Source organism: Montipora foliosa, chromosome 12 (genome assembly GCF_036669935.1).
Source record: "Montipora foliosa isolate CH-2021 chromosome 12, ASM3666993v2, whole genome shotgun sequence".
NCBI classification, from domain to species: Eukaryota; Metazoa; Cnidaria; class Anthozoa; order Scleractinia; family Acroporidae; genus Montipora; species Montipora foliosa.
Genome location: NC_090880.1, coordinates 38701986 through 38715477, shown reverse-complemented (window position 1 = coordinate 38715477; position 13492 = coordinate 38701986). Strand labels below are relative to the sequence as shown.

The window sequence follows — 13492 nt, the reverse complement described above, 5'->3', positions numbered from 1 at the left end:
CGTTTTTTTAATAAACGAAAACAACACTAACAAAGAAAGTTCGCGAGCAAATCTGCGAAATACTTGATTTAAAAGCCGCCTGGCTTACACTACGACATAAGTATACGCATAAACATAAGCATAAGCTGCGTAAACCGGGAGTGACATAAGCATAAGCATAGCTATGAAAGAAAAGGGAATCGTTTCAATTTTCTTACGCCCCATGTTTATGCTTATGTAACGTTAATAACTGTGTGAACCGGGCGCAACATAACCGTGACCATCATGAGCATAAGACCGAGGTGGCAGCTGTTTTTTATGCAAGCGGATATTCAAGTTAATAATGCCTAAGATGGCGTCCGAAGGTACTGTTTTTTACGAGAAACTTGCTGAGACGGTTTCCCATTATCCCTGCGTTTATAACAAAACGTCAGATGAAGTGTCCTGAAATAAAATTCTCGGTCCGCGAGTTGCAGTTCCCGTACCAGATTGGGGAAGAGTACTTGTTCTTTCCTCTTTTGGGAAATATTTCCCCCTTCCCGCCCCAACTGGACCTCTCTCTGTCTTCTTGTTGTCTCTCTTGTCGCCGTCGCGATAGAAGCGGGAGAAATTCTTTTGGAAACGTTGCTGGTCCCATTCAGTAGCGATTTTTTTTTCGGGAGCTAAGGGGCCGACCATTGAACTCTTGAGGGGGAAGGGGGGGGAGGGGTGGGTGATTTTGAAAAAAAAGCGCTTGTTGGAAGAAAAAAATTGCATGCAGCACAAATGAAATGGAAAAAACATTCTTGCACTGCTGCAAGCAAGAAAAAAAAATGTTGCAAAGCTATTTCATCATTCCTGGGGGGCTTTACAAAATCCCAGCAAAACTGCAACCATTCCAGATAATCTGCAAGCCAGCGAGAAACTCTGGTTACCCTATTAAAATAACACATCGATTGGCCTAAATAACACTCTGGTTAGCCTAAACGTCCCACCGGTTGGCCTACACTTAGCTTAGGTAGCTTGCGGTCTGCCCTTATAATGGGATAAGGGATTTCTTGCCCCCCACCCCCCCTCAAGAGTTAAATGGTCTGCCCCTAACTGCGATTGCGTAAGTCACTTCTCTTATGCTTATGCAACAAGCGTAAACGTCGTTTTGCTCAGTTATACATGCTTATGTCCTAGTGTAAACCAGGCTTTATCTTGGCGAAGAGTTACTCCTTTTTTGAAAGAAAGATGAATACTGCATCAGATAAGATAAGGAATAAAGATTACAAACTTAATCCAATCAGACAATTCAAAAACTTTTTTCTTATGTCATTCTGTCATGCATGTATTTAGTGAAAGAATCTAAGATTTTGCATGCTGGCGCCATTTCAATTGTTTGAAAGCTTCAGCCATTCAATTTCCAAACATTGCATTACTTTTCTAATCATTCAGTTATCATCGTTGCTTTAACACGCTTGAAAAACCTCAAGGGGTGTTCTCATTTTTTTTCTTGTCTTTGTGTTATAACATGGACATTATTTGGCGATCGATAAGTAGGGGCTGCGAGAAAAAGTTGGGAAAATGTGTTACATTCCTTCATGTAAATAAGATTTTTAGTTTCCGCAGGATATGTTGGAATTAATGGAGCGTGTTTCGCCAGAGGAGAACAATGTGTAGTTGGTTAGTCCATGGAAAATGTAAGGACCTGTAGCGCAGTTTTTGCGACAGCGAAAAGAACCGGAAGGAAGTGCCGAATTAGAATGAGTTACACTGATTAAGGCCAGTATGTTAGCCAAAGCCAGCAAGTTTCGAAGGTTAGGGGAAGCGTCTGAAGGCCACAACTGGTAGACGATGAAAAGCCTTTTTGCAGTGGTCAGAGGAAAGAAGTAGATTGTAGAGTTTTTTAAATTACGTTGAAGATAGAACCTACACTGCATAGGAGAAACTAAACAACGTTTAAAGGATCACTTAAATGAACACCGCCGCACTTAAGATAACGCTAACACCAAACCCAAACGCATTACACTCGCAGAACATTTTCTCTCTTCTCCCCACAACATTTATAACGACATGCAATTAATTCCTATCGAAAAAGTATATTCGAATAGAGACTCAATCCGTAAGGCCAGAGCCGCCTTTTTAATTTCCAAAGGCAGATAAATATATACATATACATATAAATGAATGAATAATCAGGACACGATTATACTTTTGCCTCTGGTTTTCATACAGGTCTGTTTCGTACAGGACGTTTAGTTTGTCCTGCACTCATCAGTGTGTAACCAAGAGTGATTTTATTCGTTGAAGATTACCCCTTTTTAGTCATACATGGCCGTTCGTGCTGCACGCTCCTATTTACCTAACGTTCTTCAATAGGTATTTCTCATTATGTCTACATTTACTAATCAACTCGTTGCGCTTATTGAGTGTTGCTGTTTGCGGCTGGCATATGATGTAATATTTCTCAGCTATGCATAAATTACAACGTTTTGTCGCGTTAGTGTAATGCGAGGCGTGACAAAGAATTTTCCACGAAATTGTATAGTCAGTTCAGTTGAGTTGCTCTTCGCTCTTGCTTTAAACGATGCTTTATGGTTTGCGAACCTTGCTTTGAAATCAGTTGCTGTGAGTCCTACGTACTTTTCTTCCTTTTCGCTGGTCTTCACCGTTGCCTGATACACGATGTCTCTTGAGAGGCATTTTCCTTGTAATGGGCACGTGGTATTCCTCGGACAATTGCATTCCTTCTGGACATTATCTTTGCTGCCTTTTGCCAGTTTTCTTTTGTTATTTCCTTCGATGATTGTTCTTACGTTTGGCATACAACTGTAGGATAGTTTTATTGTGTTCTTGTTGAAGATCTTGTGTAATTTATTGCTTTTCGGAAAGCATTTACGGATAATGTTCAGGAACTCTCTCCCCACATTGGTTTTCACGTTTTCGTTGTAGGGTGGGTTGAACCAGATGATGTTACGCTTCCTTTGCCGTCTCCCTTTCTTTGGAGCCGTTGGTCTAATATAATTGAGTTTGTAAACATATCCACTGTCGCTCAGCGCCTTTTGATATACGGGGGCTGCTTCATTGAAGACTTCCTCACTCGAAGAAATTTCTGACAGTCGCTTGTTGATTCCTTCAGGAATGTTCTTTAAGATGATTGGGGGGTGGTTGGATTTGATGTTGACGTACTGTAACATGTTGTTTGGTTGTAATTTATGCATAGCTGAGAAATATTACATCATATGCCAGCCGCAAACAGCAACACTCAATAAGCGCAACGAGTTGATTAGTAAATGTAGACATAATGAGAAATACCTATTGAAGAACGTTAGGTAAATAGGAGCGTGCAGCACGAACGGCCATGTATGACTAAAAAGGGGTAATCTTCAACGAATAAAATCACTCTTGGTTACACACTGATGAGTGCAGGACAAACTAAACGTCCTGTACGAAACAGACCTGTATGAAAACCAGAGGCAAAAGTATGATCGTGTCCTGATTATTCATTCATTTGTAATTGCCCTACCGCATGGTATAGAGCACTCTTAGTACAGCAAATACAAGCCTACTTTACGTATATATACATATATATATATATATATAAAGTTGCATATAAACTGGAGAGGAAGACAAAACTTCTCGAAGGTCCAGGAAATTTAATAAAAACGTTTCGGCCCTTCGGCCTTCGTCAGTTAAAATTTTTTTAAAATAGAGTACAAGTTAAAAATCTAAGGATAGTATACTGTCTGATGAGTGCGTGAGCACGAAACTCGGAGTAACAGAAAATTTTGTCTCTTCGTTATATCATAAAGCAATCTTGTACTCATAATCTTCATTCACTGACGAAGCTCTAAACGGCGAAACGTTTGAAGTATAAAACCGATTAGAAACACATATGCCTCAGGAAGTTATTTCCTTATTACATATATATATATATATATATATATAATCAATTAAGATATGATAGCTATCCCACAGGTAACAGTGCTAATCGAGGTGGGAGGCTGTACAAGAGATATTTAATATTATATATTTCAGTTAAATGCTTAATATTAGCTGCAATTTTATTTTACCTTGAATACACTGTATGATATCATGGAAAGAAATTACGGTTAGAACCAACACAAACTGAAACAAAATCAAACAGATTCAAAGGCATTTTTTTAGTTGATCTTTCTTCTTCACAATGCACTCGTTACTAATCCGAACACTTCAGCCAACGGGATTGGGTGTATTTTCGTTTCTATTCTTCTTTTCGGTGAGAATTGTTAGGGTGGTTAGTTGCAAACAAGCTACAATTTCTTCTTTGCTGACTTAAGGTTTATTCTCATTGAGAAAATTTGTTGCATGCCACCAGCAGTTGACAGCTGTGCCTCTGTTCCATTATGTATATGACTATTACTGATGTACCACGCTTTCAATCTCCCCCTCCACCCTCAACTGACGCTTGCAAGGCGCGAGGTGTACAGTTATTTCCTAAATACTTTGATATTGGTCAAAACAGACTACTCTCAGATTGCTGTGATCACTGATACCTGCGAAACGTTGTTTGGGATTGAACCTGTAATCTTATCAGTCCGGTGTCTTTATAATTTGATAAAGTCTATAAAGAAAGGTTAAAACATGATTTCAAAGTCAAAATCTCTCCCGGGTTGTCCCTGGTCATTTGACCTTTCAGAAATTGAATCGTTCATACAAAAAAACCGGGGCTTGAAACAACGAGCGACTGAGCCAGCTTGACTAATCCTAATAATCTCCATATTCACAGAAAGTTTCTTCAAAAACAATTTTTCGAAAGTAAATGTGAAAACGATTTTACAATTAATTGAAAGAAAGAGAAACAGCCTGCTTTCAATTTTCATTCTTCAGCCCTGCTTTGTAATTTTGCGGTTTCAACAGCATTTTCAGAGTAACAACAATTTCGAAACGTTTTATGCATTCAAATCATTCATAAAATTGTATTTAAGCCAGGCTGTGTCAAGTTTACTTTTTTTCGACCTCGGCAACACTATCAACATTACTTCTTAAAAATTCCGATTGAATTTTACATCGAATTTTGTATAAATGGCAATTTCAATTCAAACAAGTGGTCAAAATTGGTGAATAAATAAAGGAATTCGTCCTTGGTCTCCTTGAGTCTTTAAAGCCGTGTTAACTCTCAACGTTGATTATGATCAACTGAAGGATAGTTCAGGCGATCACACTCCCTTCAATTTTATTCAATTATGGTTCTATTGATATCTGCGAAAATAGCCCACTTTCGAAATACCGGTATTAAAATTCAGTCCTGAACAAAAGACATCATCTCGAGGATCTGGGGAATATATATATATAAGGATTTGTATGAGTTTATTCCCCAGAGCCTCGAGATGATGCCTTTTGTTTAGGACTGAATTTTAATATATCGAAAGTGGGCTATTCAAATACAATAGGCAGGGTAACCTTGCAGTGTGAAACAAAATGGCCCCATATCGAGTGGCTGCCACGATTATCATCACCATACTTGAGGCGGGAAGAGAACCAAGGATAGCTTCCAAGAATAGAAGAAGACAAATCCAAATCTTCGTTCCATAAAGCGATTAGAAGTTTCGTCTGCTCAAACCACCACGTGTTCGCCATTCTGTTCAAATAACCCCCTTGAGGTTGTTTAAAGCAATTATAATCCAGTTATAATCAGGGACTCTAATTAGTTGATGTGAACCCATTTCATATTTAATTCGATTATAATTCGATCATAATCGAGGGCTAATGTGAGGAGTTTTCAAGCAAGCAACCGTGGACATTATTCCTGTCGGTGTACTTTGGATCAAACTGGCTAGATCTGATCGGCGTAATTACAAATTAAGAAACTAAATAATTCGAGCAAGAGCCGATACAACGCAGATTTCATTTAGTAAATTAATGTATTATATTTCGGCTGGCCAAACTAGCCTTCTTCAGGTACAATGAGAGTTTACATTGGATTGCTTCTATGTACATGTATATATAGTAAATGGATGATGGCGTAATACTGGAAAAAATGTGATAAAATATGGCAGTTACAACTAATTTGAATTCAAATACTATAAGAGTAAAGGAAAAATAACAGAAGAATTGATATCTAATATGTTTCTTAGCGGATATTTAGACCCGTTGGGATCAATTGTCTTGCCTTTTCAAATTAAACGGGCTACCCTGGCCTAACGGATTGAGTCTCTACTGGAAAAAAAAATTCGATAGGAATTAATTGCGTGTCGTTAGAATCAGTGTCGTGGAGAGAAGAAAGAAAATGTTCTGTGAGTGTAGTGGGTTTGGATTTGGTGTTAAAATTCATAAGTGTTCCGGAGTTCATTAAAGCGGTCCTTTAAATGTCGTTTAGTTTCTCCTATCTACTGTAGATTAGATCTGTTATTCATGTAAATAAGGTTTTTAGTTTCGGCAGGATATATTGGAATTAATGGAGCGTGTTTCGCCAGAGGAGAACAATGTGTAGTTGGTTAGTCCATGGAAAATGTAAGGACCTGTAGCGCAGTTTTTGCGACAGCGGAAAGAACCGGAAGGAAGTGCCGAATTAGAATGAGTTACACTGATTAAGGCCAGTATGAAGTTAGTCAAAGCCAGAAAGTCTCGAAGGTTAGGGGAGCATCTGAAGGCCACAACTGGTAGACGATGGAAAGCCTTTTTGCAGCGGTCAGAGGAAAGAAGTAGATTGTAGTGTTTTTTTTAAATTACGTTGAAGATGGAACCTACAGTGCACAGGAGAAACTAAACGACGTTTAATTAATTAAAGGATCACTTTAATGAACACCGCCGCACTTAAGATAACGCTAACACCAAACCCAAACGCACTACACTCGCAGAACATTTTCTCTCTTCTCCCCACAACATTTATAACGACATGCAATTAATTCCTATCGAAAGAGTATATTCGAATAGAGACTCAATCCGTAAGGCCAGGGCCGCCTTTTTAATTTCCAAAGGCAGATACATATATATATATATAAAATTAGCCTGTATCCTTCTATTCTTAAGTGCATTGTCAGGGTTTCTCTCCTACACTTTATATATATATATATATATATATATATATATATATATATATATATATATATATATCCCCTGATGGGTGGGCGACCACGAAGCAGGCTTGTAGGGATGAACTTGTAGTTTATTTGTCTTTTTCTTCCATATATACTACGCTCTACTTCTATGTATTGAGCACTGTTTTACGAAAATCAAGTTTCACACTTTATATATATATCATCAAAAAGCGGTGGTGATCGAGCCAGTTAGAGTGCTCAACACAGGGCGAGTGCCCCTAAAACGGTCAATGTCTTCTGGTGTAGTTTATCAGGCAAAGATTAGAAGAAAGGACAATGACAAATTTGAAACATACGTAGGCCTGACGGCAGATGACTTTAAGAAACGTTACAGAAATCATAAACATCTTTCGAACATAAGAGGTATAGAAATTCAACTGAACTCAGCAAGCACGTATGGTCGCTATAAGATAACAACATAGAGCATGAAATTACATGGCAAATGGTTTGCCGCGCTAAACCGTACAGTAGTCCAACTAAACGTTGTAATTTATGCTTGAGCGAGAAATTTGTCATTATCTGTGAACCGGCGCGATGTACATTGAACAAAAGAAACGAGTTAGTATCATCATGCAGGCACTACAACAGAACAATTAGCTTAGCACCCTAACACCAACATGTATGTAAATTTACGTAGTGTTTGTGATATAAAAATAAGTGCGCAGTAGCGTGAATAAAACTCCTGAAGAGTGAGACTCCAAGCCTTACGAAACAGGCCTGTTCTCACAGCCCTCTCTCTCTCTCTCTCTCTCTCTCTCTGGGAGTTCAGTTAAGGTAAACCTTCATATTCTGCCTATAAAGCAATGAAAACGGAAGCCCATTCTCCATCGTACGGGTTATATATATATATATATATATACATATACTATATACATGTACACAGAAGCAATCCAATGTAAACTCTAATTGTACCTGAAGAAGGTTTTTATGGCCAGCCGAAATATAGAATATCATCAAATCTACGTTGCATCTGCTCTTGCTCTTAATGTGAATACTACTCTTAAGTCTCAGTTTAATTCTCTATGAATATTTACTAGGCATTTAAACGGTTCGTTTTAGTTCAAATGAGAGCATACCTCAAATCTATTCGTGTATTTGTATATCCCCTAAAGCATTCGTGATGAGATTATGAAGGTTAACTAAATAAAAACCTTCGAATTATTATTGATTAATAAATACTGATGAAAGTCAAGTAGACTATTGCACGACTGATAAAACAAGGCAATAGTCTACTTGACTTTCATCAATATTTTTAAATCAATTTTGACTGATCACGATCTTCTCTGACCCAACGCTGTGCGAGACTTATCGTTCGCGGTTTTCGCAAAGGGTTAAAACCTCAAGTTCATTGATTAATACTTGGTTCAAATAACTGCTCTTTTCACTTAATGATAGAAAACTATCTTCTTTCATGGCCTGAAACGAAGAGAACATTTCTTTATTTGCCTGCCGGAAGCATATGGCACAATGCATTGAAACAAGATTTAAAAAGCTTAAGTTGATAAGCTCATATTTAGAGGGATTTCTCCATCTCATTTTCCACTTGTCTCGGTTTTCCGGTTCAATTTTATTTAAAGAGGATAGTCGGTAATTCATCAAACTGTCATCGGCCGCTCAGAGAATAAAAAGCTCTTATAACCGTGGAAAAAGTTTATATTAGTTTAAACTGGAACATCCATGCTAGGATTTCAGAGGGGTTACACATCCTTTGGTACACTGCTTTGAATTCGAAAGACACCTCTTTTTCTCGATTCCCAGGCAGTTTTTCTCATCAAGCCCACACGGTATGTATTAACGGTGTCGTAAAATGTATAGAGCTCAGAAGTATCGATGATCCTCGCGATTATCAATATTACTCTAATAGGGTACTATAATTGCACTGAACTACCAAAATACATAGAATGATGGTTAAGAAGTTATTCAATTTGCGTCCGCAGAGTAACTGATCCAGGCTACCGATTCCCATTAAGATATCATTCGGAATTTATAAGAGCCGATTCAATGCTCCAACCCAATGCCTCAATAACTGACTCGGTGGCCCGTTCTGAGTGCTACCAATATCATGTGCTACGTTTGATGCTTTTATATATGTTAACCTCGCCTTGGCCAGAGAGACCATCAGTTGCCTTTACTTTATCTGGCGTTCGTTTGCTCCATTCTGTAACCTTCACTGAGCTTAAATTTGAGGAACCGCAATTGCAGCCGGCGGCCTCCTTCCCCTTTGCCGAATGGGCCTCTATCACAAGATGATGATGCACGTCGAAACGAATCTCACTATTCTGGGCGTGGTTCGAGCTTTTCTACCCCTAAAAGTAACATTGAGGATACATTTTTTAGATACCAATGCCTACGTTTCCATGATGATGCAGAGCATGTCTTTTTTTCTACGAACATATTTTTCAAGCATTGTTATGATCGTAAATTTCTTTACTTTTTGTGCAGTCCTTAAAAATACCTTGAAAACTGTATATTTGTGCCATTAATAGTGCATTGAAGAGAGACAACGAGAGAGCCAGATTATGTGAAAAAGGAAAAAATCGCGGAAAGGTGTTGACGCCAGGATCATGCGATATCTGTCTGATCCGGAAGAAAAGGTTTTTTGTGGACTAACACAAGATGACAGAGTTGAAAAATCAACGCGGTGAAGTAAAGCACTACCTGTAAAACGCCTAGGTCATCGAAAAGAGCTCTCAAAGTGCAGAAATGTACAACGCATATTTCCTTTGCTAAGGTTCAACCCTTAAACTCTTTTGCACCAGTGCCGTCGTTTTTCCTGTCGCCCTTGATTTCTGTATTTACGGAAAAGAGACTGAAATTTTTTCGTAGATGTAAAAAGCCCGATGAGCGTTTAGTTAAATATGACATCAAAGAGGTCTCAAAATATTTGTCTGTTGTCACCAGTGACAGGTATAAAATTGAGCCTGTGACAGTCAAAACTTCAACAGGATTTTACTTTTCAATTCTCACCTATAACAAGCTCGTCGATTCTTTTATAGCCGGGAAAATTCGAAACGGTCATTTTAACATATTAATCAATAATGATTTAACTGCAGAATATATTTAGACTTTACAAGGAATGCTGGGTCCTAAGAAGATTTCCCCGACCCCCCGAACAATTACTTCCCTTTTCTTTCGGTGGTGATAGGAAGGCTTTAAGATTCGGAAACATTACAAACTTTCTGTGTGAGACTGATGTAACCATGGTTACAAGAAATGTTTTCGACTTCCCAGTCAGTAATTCAGTTCGGACTAACGTAATGGAATCGTTACGGGAGGTGTTGTTCGTGATTCTCCGAACGAGACGTTCCCGCATGGGTGTGAGTGGTGACAGCACCATTAGATATTGTGGAAGGGTTATGTTTTTGCAAACGTTGGGCGTGTAGCAATTATATTTTAACAGAATTAACTAACGCTCACATGCTTTACATGGGTAGAATACAGAACTTCACATTACCCTCTTATAGTTAATTCTGATTAGATATTGTTTGAAACATCACCAATACACGTGAATAGTTAACCAAAGAAAAAGATACTTGAGCTTTGCTTTTCCCAGAGATGGGCTCCTGACATATTTTTTATGATGTTCTCAGAAGTCCTAATACGATGAAAGCCTAGAGTTTTCGCAAAATTTTAAGCGATACTTAAGTGCAACCAATCAGAAAACACTAGTTAACATAGTTGGCATACCTTTAGGGGAAAAACCTTAACCCCAACGTACTGCTTTGGCATTCCTTTTTAACAAACGGCGACAAGTACATAAACTTTCATGATATCGCCATCAAAAAGGTGGATTTTTTCGGAAGGACATCGAAAACCTGGTTGTGTACCGAAAAAACGTGATAAGTAGAGAAAATGATCTATGGCCGTTCGAAACACCTGGCGAGGTTTTAAATTTAAACTTGACAAAAGCGAAAGGCCTCTGTGTTCAGAGATCACTGCGGTACGAAAAGGACTTAATTTTTAAGTTCGAAAATGACACATCTTTTCACTGACGGATTCAAAGACACAGCTGAAATAAAATTTGTTAAGCAATGCAACGTAAGATCTCTCGCAAAAAGGCATTGCATGTAGTTCAAGTTGATAGAGCAAATTCCCTAACTGAAGAATCAACACTCTTCCTTATCGAACCTCGGTTCTCTGAGTAAAACCGTCACTGTGCCGTATGCTGGAAAGTCAGAACTGATTGGCTTTACGGGCAGATGGACAATTTCTCACTATGCACCTCTTTCTTTTTAACTTTGTCAAATGCAGAAGTCTTCTTTTGTGAAGAATTTACAAGTTATATACTGAATGCTTGAGTACTACAATGTCATGATTACTAATAACTCGCAACTTGACTGTGTATGACCAGCGAGTTTAGCCATCATGTTTGAATGAAAAAGTGTAGAACTAAAGTAAAATGAACAAAGGGCGGCGGTGCAAATGCATGACAGAGGACAAATGCAAGGCATTTTTTAAAGCGTGGGTAGGATAGCCGGTAACGGAAAGATCTTTTGGGGTGTTGACTTAACTCATTTAATGCCTTCCGGCAAACGGCACAATGTCAGCAAGCTTGTCGCCAACTTTCTCATTCTTTCCAGCAGCAAAGTTCTTTGTCCTTAAAATTCTCAAGGAATGTTTTCTTAAAATCGTATTCAAGAAAGCTAGTCTTACGAATGAGGAATTTAAACTACCGATGTGTACTTTAGACCAAAAGTGGACAAACAAAAACACTGCTGGATGGATTAGGTATTAGTGTTATATGAAAAGGTAGTGATAGACTATGGGTGTCCTAGAGTTTATCGCGAAATCACTGAAATCACCGATATCAAGTAAAAGACGTTTTTCAATGTGACCCAAACTGGAATCTCGAAGGACCCTTCATGGCATTGCCAAGTCGTTTCCAAAAGATGCTGAAGATTCTCGCAGGGCAACCTCTAGGTAAATCAGTGATGGGATCAGACTAACTCAGTACTAATACATTCCTCGCGGTATGAAACCAAGACTGAAGACGGCTTAATTAAGCTGGAGACGACATTCGATGCAAATCTCTTGAGTTTTGAGCAGTGGCTGTAGCAACACAGCTTTGAATTGTTAAATTGAATGTGACTGTTACGAGAAATCAAATGGGCAAGAACTGAAAAGCATCTCCATCGTCACTTTTGTTATCCAATCGTACGCCTGCAGTTTTTGATTCTGTTTGTCGTATGTGTCTCGTCAGCTTGTCGCTTGTAGACTTCATTATATCCGTTGCCTAACAACTACATCGGGCTCAACCCACTGCAGACAAGACTATGGGTGGCTATTGGTGGCTGAGTAGGTCTTGTGAAATTCAAGATTTTGTAATAATGAGATCCTTTTCGGCCCATTTGTTCAGACTATACTGATTGGAGGAAGAGCTAATCGTAGGTAGAAGTTTGTAAAGTATACTTGTCGTTGTCCATGCCGGTTCGCACACTCAAGCCCTTACTTCTGGTCACTTTTCCATAGACCCTTAAATTCATTTCAGGTCCAGCGGCAAACCTGTTCACTTACGTTGCATCTGCAATATTTCCTAAAGCAGTTGTCGGCACAAACGAAGAAGAAAGAGACCAGTAAATAACACGCTGTTCTTTTGGTAAGTAGGCACATTCACCTTCTACATACTTTTTTAATACAAGGTAAAACCGATTGTTTTGAAAACGTGATGTAAATCTTGTCTACGCTAGCACAACAACAACCACATTAAAGACTTTCTGAACGAAAGACTATAGAGACATTGTTGCCAGCACCTTCTACATACCTGCTCAACACAAGGTAAGACCCATTGTTTTGAAAACGTGATGTAAATCTTGTTGTCTGCACTAGCGCAACAACAAACATAGTAAAGACTTTCTGAACGAAAGCGGACCAAAGAGAAATTGCTGCCTGCAGGGAACGTGGCATTTTTGAGGAAGAAGGTTTGACGCAACTCCGCCTTCATTTATTTTACTCAAAGGCTCGGTAGAAACCATGTCTGGTGAAGAGAAGAAAGCGGCCACCCCAGTAGATCCCAGGCTTTCTTATGCTCTCTTGGAATGTTTGAATGTCTAGGATTTCGCAGTTGCTTCAGCAAGTTAATAGCAAGCAGCCATTCAGCTGACATTAACTTTCTTTTGTCCCGAAAGGAATTACCATAGGGGAGAGATAAGGTATTTCATCAGTCATCTGACTGCCACTCATTGTAAATCACATCGTTAATACACCTCAAAATATGAGATTCCTTTTCTTCATGTTTCTTTTATCATAACTGTGCGAGGATATAAAGAGAGAAAATAACGAATTCGTGAGACTTTTTCGTAACTCTAAACCGAGGAGTAGTTTGTGGATCTCATTTCGGAAATTCATTTAGCCTGACAGTTTTACACGAACCGAACAACCGGAGAATAAAACTAGCATATAGCTTTAATTTTTGAGATTAAGGAATGTCCAGTAGTCGTAACAACAATAGTAATAGTAATCAGTATTTAACT

At 38.6% G+C, this 13492-nt stretch overlaps 1 protein-coding gene across 5 annotated transcripts in view; it reads left to right on the top strand.

Moving 5' to 3' along the window:
• LOC137980313 (bone morphogenetic protein 2-like) overlaps positions 1–13492 on the top strand; it is a 52360-nt gene that overhangs the window by 9087 nt on the left and 29781 nt on the right. For 2 of the 5 annotated variants that reach the window (XM_068827724.1, XM_068827721.1), the window contains exon 3: positions 12511–12618. The exons of the other annotated variants lie outside the window; for them this stretch is intronic. The gene's annotated coding sequence lies outside the window, so the exon portion shown is untranslated. The remainder of the gene's footprint in view (positions 1–12510; positions 12619–13492) is intronic. 5 annotated transcript variants of the gene reach the window in all.